Below are 13,521 nucleotides of genomic sequence, written 5' to 3'. Positions count from 1 at the left end.
ATAATAAGAGCAAAGGATTGAATAGGAACCCCTTTCTAAGTATTTTATTTTTTCTCCTGGAGAATGCTCACTGATTCTTAGAGATACCCTCCTCTAATTTTAAAATCATTTAAAAAATCTTCTCCTGAGAGGAGCTTTAAATTGTGATCATGCAAAGATAATGAAACACACCATTTATTTAGTAATGGGTGTGCCAGAATTGCTGTTCAATCTACTGGAAGAGTAATAGAGTTTGAATACTTGTGGTTGAAGGAGATAAATTAAAGAGAAGTAAATTTATCTGTGTGCAAGACATTAGTATGTATTTCCTGTTCTGACAGAGAATATTGGTTTAATTGATATAACTTTATTTTACTGAAGAAATAGATCATACTAAATGTCATTACAAAAAAAATCAAATTGAATATTTTAATTATTGTCACAAAAAGATGGAAAGCTCTTTCCTAAAGCACCAAAGCTGAATAAAGTGGGAGTGGAGTATCACCAAAATATTACTGGAGACAGCCAAGAGCCACCAGATATACACCTCAGAGGGGATATAATATGCTCAAATATCCCAGACAAGCAGAAGACGTAGGAATTACAGAAGCCATAGAACAAATGACCTTAGTACAGTGACCTTAGTAAGAGATTATGCCTTTATCATTCCTTACTGGTTAACAGTGGTGTTTTTCCCTGTAATATAAGGTTTTGTTTTTGTTTTTTAATTGTGCTGTTTTGACCCAGTATTGAGGCCAGTTTGTTCCCATTCTACAACAGCCTCTCCCCTTATTGGGCTCTCAACCCCAGACTACTATGCCCTTGCCCTATTTGCCCCAAGGCCAGGTTCCAGGCAACTTAAATTATTAAATTATCAAATTAGCCAATTCATAGGGAGCCCAGAAAACCTAGCTAACCCTACCCTGATGTCCATGGATGAGCTTCCCCAACAGCTCCAACTTATTGTTACTCTGTCCCTAGGTTGCAATCCTTGTGTGGCCCTGCCTGGAAGCCTTCTCTCATTCAGAGCTGTAAGTAACAATAAAAATCCTGTCTTTCATCTATTGAGTGTTGATGTTTGTATTATGCCATCAAAAGACTCTTAAAATCTTATAAAGCTTTCCCCACTGCCTAGTCAAAGAGGTGGGCTCCAAAACAAATATTTTTGAAGATAATGTGACGGATGGAAAGCCAGGCCATTCATTTCCAATGTATTATTATTATTCAATGGATTTGCTGATCAGTCTTCTCTAGGAATTTGAGCAAGTGGAAAAAAATTCTAAAAAATATGACAAGCAAAAAGAAGACAAAACAACAAACCAGCTGATAGTTTCCTGCTTTGGTCAGGCAATAGGTGTGTTTCCTATAGTTTAGGTGGAAAATTAGCTAAATGTAATTAACTTTTTGGTTCCCTACCAGAATTTGAGAGGTCAGTTTCTCAATGGGAAACTCCAACAGGAAAAGGCTTGCATAGACCACAGAGACGGGTGCTGACTAGGAAATTGGTCAGTTCATGAATTTTTCGTGTCAAGGAATCAGGCCACAGAAGGGAGACTGTATTCTGCCCCACAGAATCATATATATTTTTTACCAGAAAGCCAAGAGAGCACTAAAGCATCATCAATTGAGAAAATCATTGTTTGTATATTTCTTTGGTATGGGTTAAATTGTGTATTTAGGAAAATATATGTTGCAGTTCTAATACCCGGTACTTCTGGATGTGTGTGACTTTATTTGTAAATGAGGTCACTGTAGGTGTAATTAGTTAAGGTGAGACCACCGGGGAGGAGGATGAGTCTTTAATCCAATATAATTAATGTACTTATAAGGAGACACTGAGACCCCTGGGAGAATACCTCATGATGGTGTAACCAGAGAGTGGACTGTTGCCTCTAAAAGTTAAGAAAATAACAATGAATGCTGGTTGTCACCCAAAACTAGAAGTGAGGCAAGGAACAGATCCTCCTTCACAGCCCTCAGAAGGAACCAATTCCACCAACACCTTTGCCTCAGACATCAAACTTCCACAATAGTTTGCAAGAGTGAATTTGAGACGGGAGGAGTTCCCTCATCCCTTCGCAGGGCATGTGACAGAGGTGTGGCTCCACTCTTAGGTGGCCCACTGCTCAAACCCCTGGGGGGAGCATGCAGACAGGCAGGTCTACGGAGTGTTTTGGGGCTCAGACCCCATGGCGGTGTTTAGGGTTGACTGTTTACAGCTCCTGAAGCCCCAGTAGGCCTGTGTTACAGTGTGCACTCTCAGTTTTGCCATCTGCAGGCAGCTTGCGTTAATCAGCTCAATTACACCCTCTGCCTTATTGCAAGGACAAAGGCCTTTCTGTATCCTGGGTTCTTGCCCTAGTGTGCCAGAAAAAATCAGATCACATGTGAGCTTGGAGGATGGGTACAAGGTTTTATTGAGTGATGGAAGTAGCTCTCAGTGAGATGGATGAGGAGGCCAGCAGGGGAATGGAGTGGAAAGATAGTCTTCCCCTGGAGTCAGGCCACCGAGTGGCCAGCTCTCCTCTGACTGCCCCCAACAGAATTCCATGTCCCGCCATCTGATGGCCTGCCAGCATCTCCTGGTGTCTATCAGTGAGCTCTTTTGTTCTTCTGCTCCTCTCGAGGTCCAGTTGCTTGTGTCTGCCCACTAGGGTTTCAGAATTTGTATGGGCACAGGATGGGGGGCGTGGTGGGCCAGGGTGATCTTGGAAAGTGCAACATTTGGGCATGAAAAGAGGAGTGCTTCTCCTCACTTAGGTTCTTGGGCACAGGCCCGAGCGTGGAGCCCCCGCCAGAGACCCCGCTCTTCTCTATCCAGCACTTCCCTGCCATGCTCCCGTATCAAATTTCAGTTGTTTTAAGCTACACTGCTTGTGGTACACTGCTTAACAAAGTTGCTTTGTTAAGGCAACTTTAGGAAATTAATACATTCTCCAATTTTTTCATTCCCCACTCTTAACTCTAGAGTAGATACAGGAAGAAGACTGAAAGAAGAGTAAGAGTGAAAATATGCATGGAAGCCTCTAAGCCTCCAGGTACTAGAAGCAGACAGAGAGGTAAGGTTCGATTGCATAGGTAATGGAGGTTTTAAATTGGGATGATTGATCTAGAAATTGCATACGCTATATTTTACACCCTTATGTCAATTTTCATTGCAAATTATCTGTTTTAATGAGATAAACTTCAAATAGTATTAATGGGTTTAAAAAGAAATTAAGCAGATATTTGTTGGAAGCTACTGGAGAAAAATAAATGTCATTCACATATGCACTCCAACAAGTTCTGAGTGCTCAATAAATGTGTCACACAGACTAGACCGAGAGTAAATGGATCTAAGTGGGCATCCTGTTCGGCCTAAGTTCAGCCACCTGGAAACTACCCTTAGCACTTGCCCCAATTATCACTAAAGAAACAAAAAATAATTTCAAGCTTAATTAATAATTCATAAGATTTACATTATATGTCTTGGAACTTTATGTCCTATAACATTCAGGAAAATAAAATAAAATTATTTCATCACTGGCTTATAGTCATGTCACCTCTGTTTTCCCCTTCCCTTTTAAGACAAATTTCTTCACCTTTCTGTACTGTCCTAAGAAAATATACCATGCATATTCTATTCAGCAAAATTGAAATTCTGTTAGTTGAACTTAAAATCCTTTAAAAGCAGCTCAGCAACCATCTACTGATAAGTAACTACGCTTCTCAAGTGAGGTATCAAATTTTTCAACCAAATACATGGGTCTCTTGGAAGATTTTAGTCTTTGCATAAGCAAAACACAGTGTGGTTTTCTGTCCAATTATGTAAGCTGTAGTTAGAAAATTCTCATATATACATGCTGAAAGAATATTCTCATATATGTATACTCATATATATAATGTATTAAGAACATTCTCATATGCTGAAAGAACATAGAATATAAACATGTAAATATGTTTTTTATGTTTATCATGAAACATATATAATACATTATTATATGTTACATATGTAATGTATTATATATTATGTTACATATATAATTTATTACATATCATATAGCATATTACATATACTATATAGTAATGCATTATATATGTAACATATATAACACATTATTATACTATATATGATGTGTATGTATAGTATATATTTTATTGTATATACTACATGCACAAATTACAGGACAGTATGTTAATTGTTATTGGAGATAAATGCAAATAAGACAGCATAAAGCATTGTAACTATAGGAAAAAAATATAATTCCCATAATTATAAATGTAACTGAAGACAGAATGTTATGCAAGGTTTGTGAGTGCTAATTAATAGCATTATTTTCAACTACAAGTATTTAACCAACAGAGAAATTCACTCTGGAGTTAGTTAGAAAATAAAATATCAGTTGTTTCTTTTTCTTGTTTTCCTGACAAAGCTAAATTAGAGGATGGAATAAAAATGGGCCTGCTGCTTTTTTCTACCAACTCACCTCACTCCATTTCAAGATCTTAAGATCTTTTGGACTGCCAAGCTGAAATTCCCTGGGAAAAATATTTCCCACCAAATCCAATAAATAAACCAATAAATAAAATCTACCTATGAGCAAATGGGACTTCAAGTCTATGAAATGGAAAATTATAAAACAGTGAACAGATCTCCATTCCTTATTGCAATCATGTAGTCTTCTAGTCTAGGGCCATGCACCAAAACCATTTTAGATTTAACCCCTGACTTGTTGTCTTCAAGCTGATATATTCCAGTGGCAAGAATTCTTAGTTCCACTAAGAATGGCTAAGATGTAATAAATATTCAATAAATACTAACTGGGGGTTGTGCACCAAGGAAAAAGACTTATTTATATAGACTCAATTGAAAAGTCTAGAATTTGAATTTGCTCTTCGAAATTCCCAGAAGGCCTCTTAAGAGCCACAGACTCAGCAAGTGAACAAGATTCTTACCATCCTCAGGGCTGTCAAGAATAATAAAATGTAGAACTTGGAAATTCAGAGATTAAGCTGTAAGGCTAATCTACACAGAGGACTAACATGAGCAAACATATGAGCAGGGCAATTCTGGTACTGGCAGCACTTAAGTTTAGGATATAAATGGAGATAAGTGTAAGAAAGTAGGACAAATGGCTTTTTAGTATAATTTGAATATTATCTGATGACAAATTTTAATTTAAGATAATTTCGTTTGTGTATTAAAATGTTTAAAATAGTTTAATAATCTATTTTACTACCATTATTAAACGTTTAATTATTCTGTTAATAATGTTTTTAATATTTGCTTATAGTATTACTTAATTATTTTTCTAGGCAGGTTAACTTAGTTCAATTATCCATTAATTAGAAGCAGAAATAAAAGTTAATATTTAAATCTTCCATTTTCAACCAATACCACATTCTTTTACCCACATTTTTTAAGATCTCTTCTTCATCAGCGAGACGAGGGCATGAGCTTCATATCCATATCCTTCCCAACACTGTTCAGGTCAGAATTTGCCAATGAAAGGCACTAATGCAGGATTAGGAAGGTAGAAAAAAATGGATAAGCCATTATTTTTCAGAGGTAGTTGTGATCAGACATAAGCTTCTTGGCAAGCTGTGGAGATCCACCCATGTTGTCATTGCCTAATTTCTCTCTGAACATTTAGAAAGATTCTGCATAGAACCTACAGAATGGGAGAGAATATTTGCAAACTATGCACATGACAAAGGTCTAATATCTAGACTCTATAAGGAACTTAAATTGACAAGCAAAAAACAAACAACCCCATTAAAAAGTGGGCAAAGGACATGGACATTTTTCAAAAGAAGACATAGACATGCCTAACAAGTAAATAAAAAAACATGCTCAACATCACTGATAATTAGAGACATGCAAAGCAAAACCACAATGAGATACCATCTTACACCAGTCAGAATGGCTATTATTAAAAGGTCAAAAAATAAATGCTGGCAAGGTTGTGGAGAAAAGAGACCGCTTCTACACAGCTGGTGGAAATGTAAATTAGTTCAGCCTTTGTGGAAAGCAGTTTACTGATTTCTCAAAGAACCCAAAGGCAGAAATACTCAACCCAGCAATCTGATTATTGGGTATAAACCCAAAGAAATATAAATCAGTCTACCATAAAGATATATGGATATGTATGTTCATTGCAGCACTGTTCACAATAGCAAAGATATGGAAACAGCCTAAATGCCTGTCAACGATAGACTGAGTAAAGAAAATGTGGTACATATATATCATAGAAGACTATGCAGCCATAAAAAATAATGAGATCTTATCTTTTGCAGCAACATGGATGAAGCTGGAGGCCATTATTCTAAGCAAACTAAGACAGGATCAGAAAATCAAATACCAAATGTTTTTATTTGTAAATGGCAGCTAAACTTTGAAAGCAAATGGACACAATGAAGGGAACAATAGACACCAAGGCCTACTTGAAGGTCGGGGGCAGGAGGAGGGAGAGAATCAAAATACAACCTATCAAGTACTATGTTTATTATCTGTGTGACAAAGCTATCTGTACACCAAACCCCTGTGACACACAATTTATTTACATGACAAACCTACACATTTATCCCTGAACCTAAAATAAAAGTTTTTTTTGTTTGTTTTTTTTTTTAAATGAAGAAATGTAGCAGTTTCTCAGGGAGTTGTTGGTAACAACATGCTTCTAAACTCTTGGCTGAGATAGTAATGGTGAACTTTCTGAACTTTGATTTCTCAGTTCTTCCAATATTTTTCTAAATCTCAAAGTCCAATTAAATTCCATTCCTGCTCAAAATTGACAGGTCATATTATAATTAGAAAACGGACAAGAACATGTTCTGGTTCACTCCAGCCTGGGGCCCTCCTGACCTGGGGCTGCCCAGGTGCTGAACAACTACCCTTGGCACCCAGGCAAACCAGACACTGGTAGTAGCTGGAACCCTGGGGGACTGTCCTGCCCACTTTGGCCCTGTCCTGCCCACTGTGGCCCTGGAAGGTGAGTTAAGTGCTTTCTTGACTATGTACATGGCCTGGCTCAGCTCTCAGTATATAAATTCGCAGACCGATATGAATGGGTAACAGTGGAAAATGGTATTGGAACGGTGGGAGTTGGAAGGTTTGCACAGGAAACTTTGGGAGATGTTTATTACAGTCTGCCTGAAATTGAGACGAAATTAAACAAATAAAATGGATTTTGGACATTGGAAAGTGTGAAAGCTGCTACTGAACTTTGTTCTCTTCTATCAAGAGAAGCAACCAAAATTAAAGAAGCTCTTGCAGAAAATCCAGCACTTGTCAACAAATCTTGTTATGAATAGGGTTGGCTGATCAAGGTGACACCGAGTAACCGTTAAAAACTAGATGGATTAATGAATGAAGATATATATAAGAAATATGTGAAATCAACCAAGGAGTAAAAATGGTATGCTTACACAAATACCAAAAGTTTGCTGTGAGTGTTTACCTACTCACATGCATATATAGTGTAAGGCCTATATTTAGCAGTTCATCCTTTATTAAAGTAAAATTTTACCAATAACAAACACATAAGTGATTAACTGTTACTTTCTCTAGTAAAGCAATCTTCATTTATCCTCTTCAGCTCTACCACCTAGAAGACATAGGACTTGAGCACATGAACTAAGTTACTGAGTATTTAGCACAGTAACAAGACAACGATTAATGCTCAGAATAAGAGGATACATTTATAACCATCAGTTCTTCAACGGCTCTTTAAATGCTTTTATATTTCTTTGTTGTGTTTATGGGACAAATAAATAGTTAGCACTCTAAATGAGATAGCAGCAAGCCATATGTATTCCTGCTCACTGAAGCTAGAGTACATTTTAAAGTATAAATATAACCATGTATCTTCTTGTCCGAAAATTCTTCATTGGCTCCCTTTCTTCAAGATGAAGTTAAACCATCTTACTAAAGGCTTCTGGCTTGGATGCTTTGTCTTCCTCCCCTGCTTCATCTCTTTACTCTTTTCAGTAAAACATATCTATTAGGCTGACTTTCTAGTTGAAGGCAGTAGAATCCATTCAAACTAGTTTAAAACAGAAAAGGAAGTTGCTTTATTTTTGCAAAACGGCCCCCTAATATGCACAAATGGTAGTAGAAAACAGTAGGAAAAAAGTAAACCATAATTTTTTTCCTCTTAACATTCACAGAAAATAACTAAAAATGGATCAAAGATCTAAATATAAAAACTAAAACTGTAAAACTTCATGAAGAAAATATGAGAAAATATTTGCAAATGCTTCAGATACGACACAAAAGTAGAAACAATGAAAGAGTAATATTGATACTTGACATCTACAAATGCTAAAATGAACAAATTTCTTTTTTAGGTCAATGATACAAAAATGGAAAGACCAGAAACAGACTGGAAGAAAATATTTGCAAAACATGTATCAGGAAAAGGTTGTGTATCCTATATATATAGCTAATTTTTGAACTCTTTTGTAAGATAACCTGATTAAAAAGAAATGTGCAAAAATGTGAGCAGCATTTCACCAAATATGGTGTGTGTGTGTGTATGTGTGTGTGATGCATAAGCATGTGGAAATATACCCAAAATTGTTAATCATTTGAGAAATACAAACTAAACCATAAGAATACACCATCACATAGTTGTTAAGATGGCTAAAATTACAAAGTTTGTTAATACCTTGAGTTGTTAAAAGTGTGGATCAACTGGACCTCTCATTCATTGTTGGTGGGAATATAAAATGCTACAATCAACTGGGAAATAAATAGTTCAGCAGTTTCCTATTAAGTTAATGATACAGTTATTAACAGTCAGTGATTAAACTCCTAGATATCCACCCAGCAGATATGAAAAATATCCATACAAAGCTTATATCCACACAAAACTTACATTCCCCACAATGGAAAAAAAGAATCTCTGCTTTTGATCTAGTTGTTAGAGAAAGTTTGTATAAAAATGCTTTAACTTAAAGCTTGATTGGCAGGAAGAAGCAAGCCATGCCAAATCTAGGAAAAATATTAAACACTAAACGAGTAGCTGGCACAAAAGCTCTAAGATAGTAACAAATGTGGCTAGAAAGAAAGCTAATATTTCTTTAGAAGAATGAACGAATATAGTTATGGCAGGCAGTGAAATTTTCAAGAAATATGGAAGCCATACCAAAGAAAATTCTAAAGCCCAGTTGTAGAATTAAAAATCAACCATCAGTATTTTCCAACAACAGTGTAACTAAAAATATTATAAGCAACAAACAACAGTATTCTGACTTCATAAATATCCAAATTGTGTGTTTATATTATAATTCCTTCTCTATGTATACCATGTAAAACCTCCTTGTACCTTAAAAGAGAGTGATGTTAATATCAATACTGGCAGAAATAACTTGACTGGTATATAATTAATTGTCCAATCTACCTGGGCTTGGTGGCTCACACCTGTAATCCCAGCACTTTGGGAGGCTGAGGCAGGTGGATTACTTGAGCCCAGGAATTCAAGACCAGTCTGGGCAACATGACTAAACCCCGTTTCTACAAAATTTACAAAAATTAGCCTAGCTGGACATGGTGGTGCATGCTTGTAGTTCCAGCTACTCAGGAGATTGAGGTGGAAAAATCAACTGAGCCCAGGAAGTTGAAGCTGTAATGAGTCGTGATTGCTCTACTGTACTTCACCTTGAACAACAGAGTGAGAACCTGTCTCAAAAAAAAAAAATTGTTCAATCTAATGCCACATTATATTTTGCTTTATATTTGGGATATATTTTATTTCATAGTTTATTATTTTTCCATTCATGAGTTCTAATAGTTTTCTCCTTGATCTAAGGTTAATCCACTTTTACCATATTCTTATCATCTAGCACATAGAACTTCCCTTTTTGTCAAAGCACTCTAATTACTGCTTTTTATTTATTTCAGAATGAATGTTTTCTATATGCCTGCTGCAATGCATATCTTTTCCTGTGACTTGTTTTCCTTGAACTCATGGATTAGAGCTTCTCTTCTATATTTTTTGTTTGCAATTTTCTTCCTTATTTGTTATAATTCACCTTCAATTAACTTGTTTGGCTAAAGTATATGAAAACAAAACCTTTGGAATTCTTGCACATGCAAAAATGTTACTATGATGCTCTCACATATGTTTGTATAATATGTATAATTGCTTATTATACATATTAATTAAAGATTCAAAATTGCTTTCTATAAGAAGCTTGATTCACTGTCCCCTAGCCTCCTATTTGGCTTAGGAAAATTCATGCTCTTGATGCTAATATAGTTTTGGCAGATAACATCACATTTCTGGTTAAATTTAAGTCAAAGACAGTTATTAATAAAGAATCTTAAAATGTGAATAATGAAGAAATTTTCTCTGATCAGAAACAACTATCTCTATTATCTCATTCTAACAGTTATTGGCTGTTATTTAACCTGACTCAACTTTTCAAAATAAACCCTAATAAATAAACATTATTGTGTATTCAAACTAAAGCAATTCATATAGTTTTTCCCTACAACAATAAAAAGTGAGACAAAGCCTTCTGTAAAATATACTTCTGAACAAGTCAGCACAAAATAAACATATCCTGAATTTCCATCTTCTTAAAACTGGATACTTCATATTTTCATGTCATCATTAACCTTGATGACAAAGCTAAGGATAGATGTTTGCAATTTCGGTTAGGGGTTGTTACTTCTAAATCTCAAGCAGTCAAGCATGAACACATGTTAACTTTGGGAAACTTAACCAAATGATTCAAACTCCACTGGTAATGAATGATGTAAAGGCAAAGTGGCTCTTCACAAAAAGCAGGGAAGCATCCAGCTCTCCACATACTGATCCTGTGTTCTACTCCTAGGCATTCTGTTGCGTCTGCTCTGGGTGAAGCCTATTCCCCAAATAATAGGAGTAGCCAAATAATAGGAGATGCCTTTTAGATTGGTTAATAGGTAACACATACAGTTAAATAGAAGGAATAAGTGCTAGTGTTTAACAGCAGAGTAGGATGACTATAGTTAACAGTAATGTATTAATCTTTCAAAATACCCAGAAAAGAGGACTTGCAATGTTCCCACCGTATAGAAATGATACATACTAGAGGTAAAGGATACTCTAAATGTCTTGACTTGATCATTACACAGTCTATGCATGTAACAAAATATCACATGTAACCCATAAATATGTACAAATATTAGATATCAATAAAAATAAATAAAATATAAAATAGTAGAATTTTCAAGAATAACTTTTTTAAGAAAATAGGGACAATGTAACATATTTACTTTGAGTTATAATTTTTGTGAAGAGTTGTTTTTATTAAAAAATATTTCAAGTTATTTAACTAATTTTTATTCATTTCTGACTGTATTCACAAATGTTACAAGTCTGCATGAAAGTTGTTAATAATTACATGTCTCTTGTTCCAGAATTACAAACAACTAATAAAATTTTGCTGGGAATCTCACAAGCTCAAATGTAAGAATTTTTGTATTTTTACTTTCAGAGAACCTACTAAATAGGCTAAATAGAAACCTTCAGTTTATAAAATTTTAAAGTGCTCTCTCCAAATCCTGCAGAGGTATATCACAAATGATGGTGGAAGCTGATATTACAATGAAAAGCAAATTCAGTTGTTATAATTACTAATTTTCTCTTTATTGGGAAAGTAAAAATGCATGCATTATGCCCCTACACACATATATTTACAATTTCAAAAATTAATTTAAGATAATGATAGAAATTACAGAATTCACTTACTAAGGACAATTAAATAAAACCAAAACCAAAAAAATAACAAATACAGTAATATCCGTGATAGGATAAAGTTATATATGTCTAGCCCATTAGCGAGCAACACAGTTTTCATTTTAAAAATATGCTACCTTAGAAAAACAAAATATGAACAGAGCCAGATTTTACTTATATATCTTGATCAAAGTAATTGCTTTCATATAGATAAAGCAAGTTTTAAAGTAATGAAAGAGAAAAATAATTTCCTAGCTATAATTTGTGTAAATACATGTGAACTTCAATTGATCAAACAATATTTCTACTTAAGCCTTTCTATGCTGAGCAAAACTTCAGCGTATCTATTGCTACATTATTCTTTCCAATAAAAATTTTAAGTAAATTTGGTAGTTTTCTTAAAATAATTTTTGTAGGATATTTCCCATAGTGTAATGCTTCAAATGGTGATAAAAATCATGATTTTTTATGGAAGGTTGAGATAAAGAAGAAAAATGATGTACTTAGGTGCAAAAGAGGGCGACAAAGCTAATGGACAAAAAAGCATAAGTGACCTCTCAAATCTACAGATGGTGTTCCTCTAGAATCTTCATAAATCACTCATTATTTTGAAGTTTTAATATAGGAAGGTGGCTATCACACACTCAAATGACTCCATAATAGGTTTTCTCTTTCTAGCCGCAATAGCTCATTCAAAAATTACACATGCCAACCAATTTAGAAAAAGTATACATATTATTCCTCTTAAAATTACTATAAATAGATATAGTCTTTACTATAACTATATATCTGTACATTTTATACGGACAACTTAGGGAACTACTAGACTCAGGTAAATTCATCACGTGCATGTTTAGAAGTTTATTCGGCCTCTCAAAGTGCTGAGATTACAGTTGTGAGGCCATTTTCATTTCTAAGAGCAACACTAAACAGGTTGGATCTCTCCTTTGAGTAGTTCATAAAAAGTAAAATTGTCCTTTATTTTTTATCTTTAATATAACTGTGATCAATTTTTATGACACTGTCCTCAATGACCCTGCCACATTTTGAGCAGCCTATGATTTTTTTTTACTACTTATGATGCAAACCTCATTTTCTTTTTGTGTTTCTATTTTCCCACCAATCCTTGCCAGTTTGCTGTTTATCTGTTCCTGACAGCATTTTGTTTCTGAGTCCTTTGATCTTTTGACATTAGCAGTATATCAGAAAAGCCAGATTTCATTTGAGTATTTTTTAAATTGTATGGAAGACGCTGTATTGCACTGTGATGTGTTCATTTTTTTAATGTTCTTCTTTTGCCTTTTCTTAGTCTAATTATTTTCCCTTTATTTTTATTCTTCATGCATTTTTGGATTTGCCCAGTGTCTGTTGTGATTCTTAATCATATTATAAGTTATTCCTGTACAAGTTATTTGTGAAATATTGTGAATTCATTATCTGTTTATATTGGGCATGCATTAGGGTTGAGCTGTAATCTATAGGAAACTTTCTTATCAACTGCCATATCTGCAGATATAACTCACAGGCAATCTTGCAAGGTATTTTTTAGGCTCAGTAAACTCCATATCATATAGAATTTGTGTTCTTAATTTAGTCTTTCCTTTTTCTGTTTTCTGACAGAAAACAATTATTGAGCTTTTTGCGACATATTTTCCCTGACACTGTATCTTTATCTTTTTTTTTTTATTTTCAAAGGTGGTTTTGTCACTACATAATCAAGATTCAAGCACATTCTCTCTCCCACTAATGTGTCAAACATTGATCTTGTTCCAAAATAAGGGCTTATTGGTTTTACACCTAAGAGTTAACCATCTGCTTTGATAACTTTTGCCCT

General features: G+C 34.7%; 1 long non-coding RNA gene across 1 annotated transcript in view; it reads left to right on the top strand.

Annotated features, from left to right (window-relative positions):
- LOC129021290 (uncharacterized) overlaps positions 1 to 10,147 on the top strand; it is a 165,266-nt gene extending 155,119 nt beyond the window's left edge. The window contains exons 3-5 of the long non-coding RNA XR_008496020.1: positions 961 to 1,010; positions 2,948 to 3,038; positions 8,308 to 10,147. This is a non-coding gene — a long non-coding RNA (uncharacterized LOC129021290). The remainder of the gene's footprint in view (positions 1 to 960; positions 1,011 to 2,947; positions 3,039 to 8,307) is intronic.
- The last annotated feature ends 3,374 nt before the right edge of the window (positions 10,148 to 13,521 follow it).

This window comes from Pongo pygmaeus, chromosome 1, assembly GCF_028885625.2.
Source record: "Pongo pygmaeus isolate AG05252 chromosome 1, NHGRI_mPonPyg2-v2.0_pri, whole genome shotgun sequence".
Lineage (NCBI taxonomy): Eukaryota > Metazoa > Chordata > Mammalia > Primates > Hominidae > Pongo > Pongo pygmaeus.
This window is presented reverse-complemented; position numbering and strand designations above follow the sequence as displayed.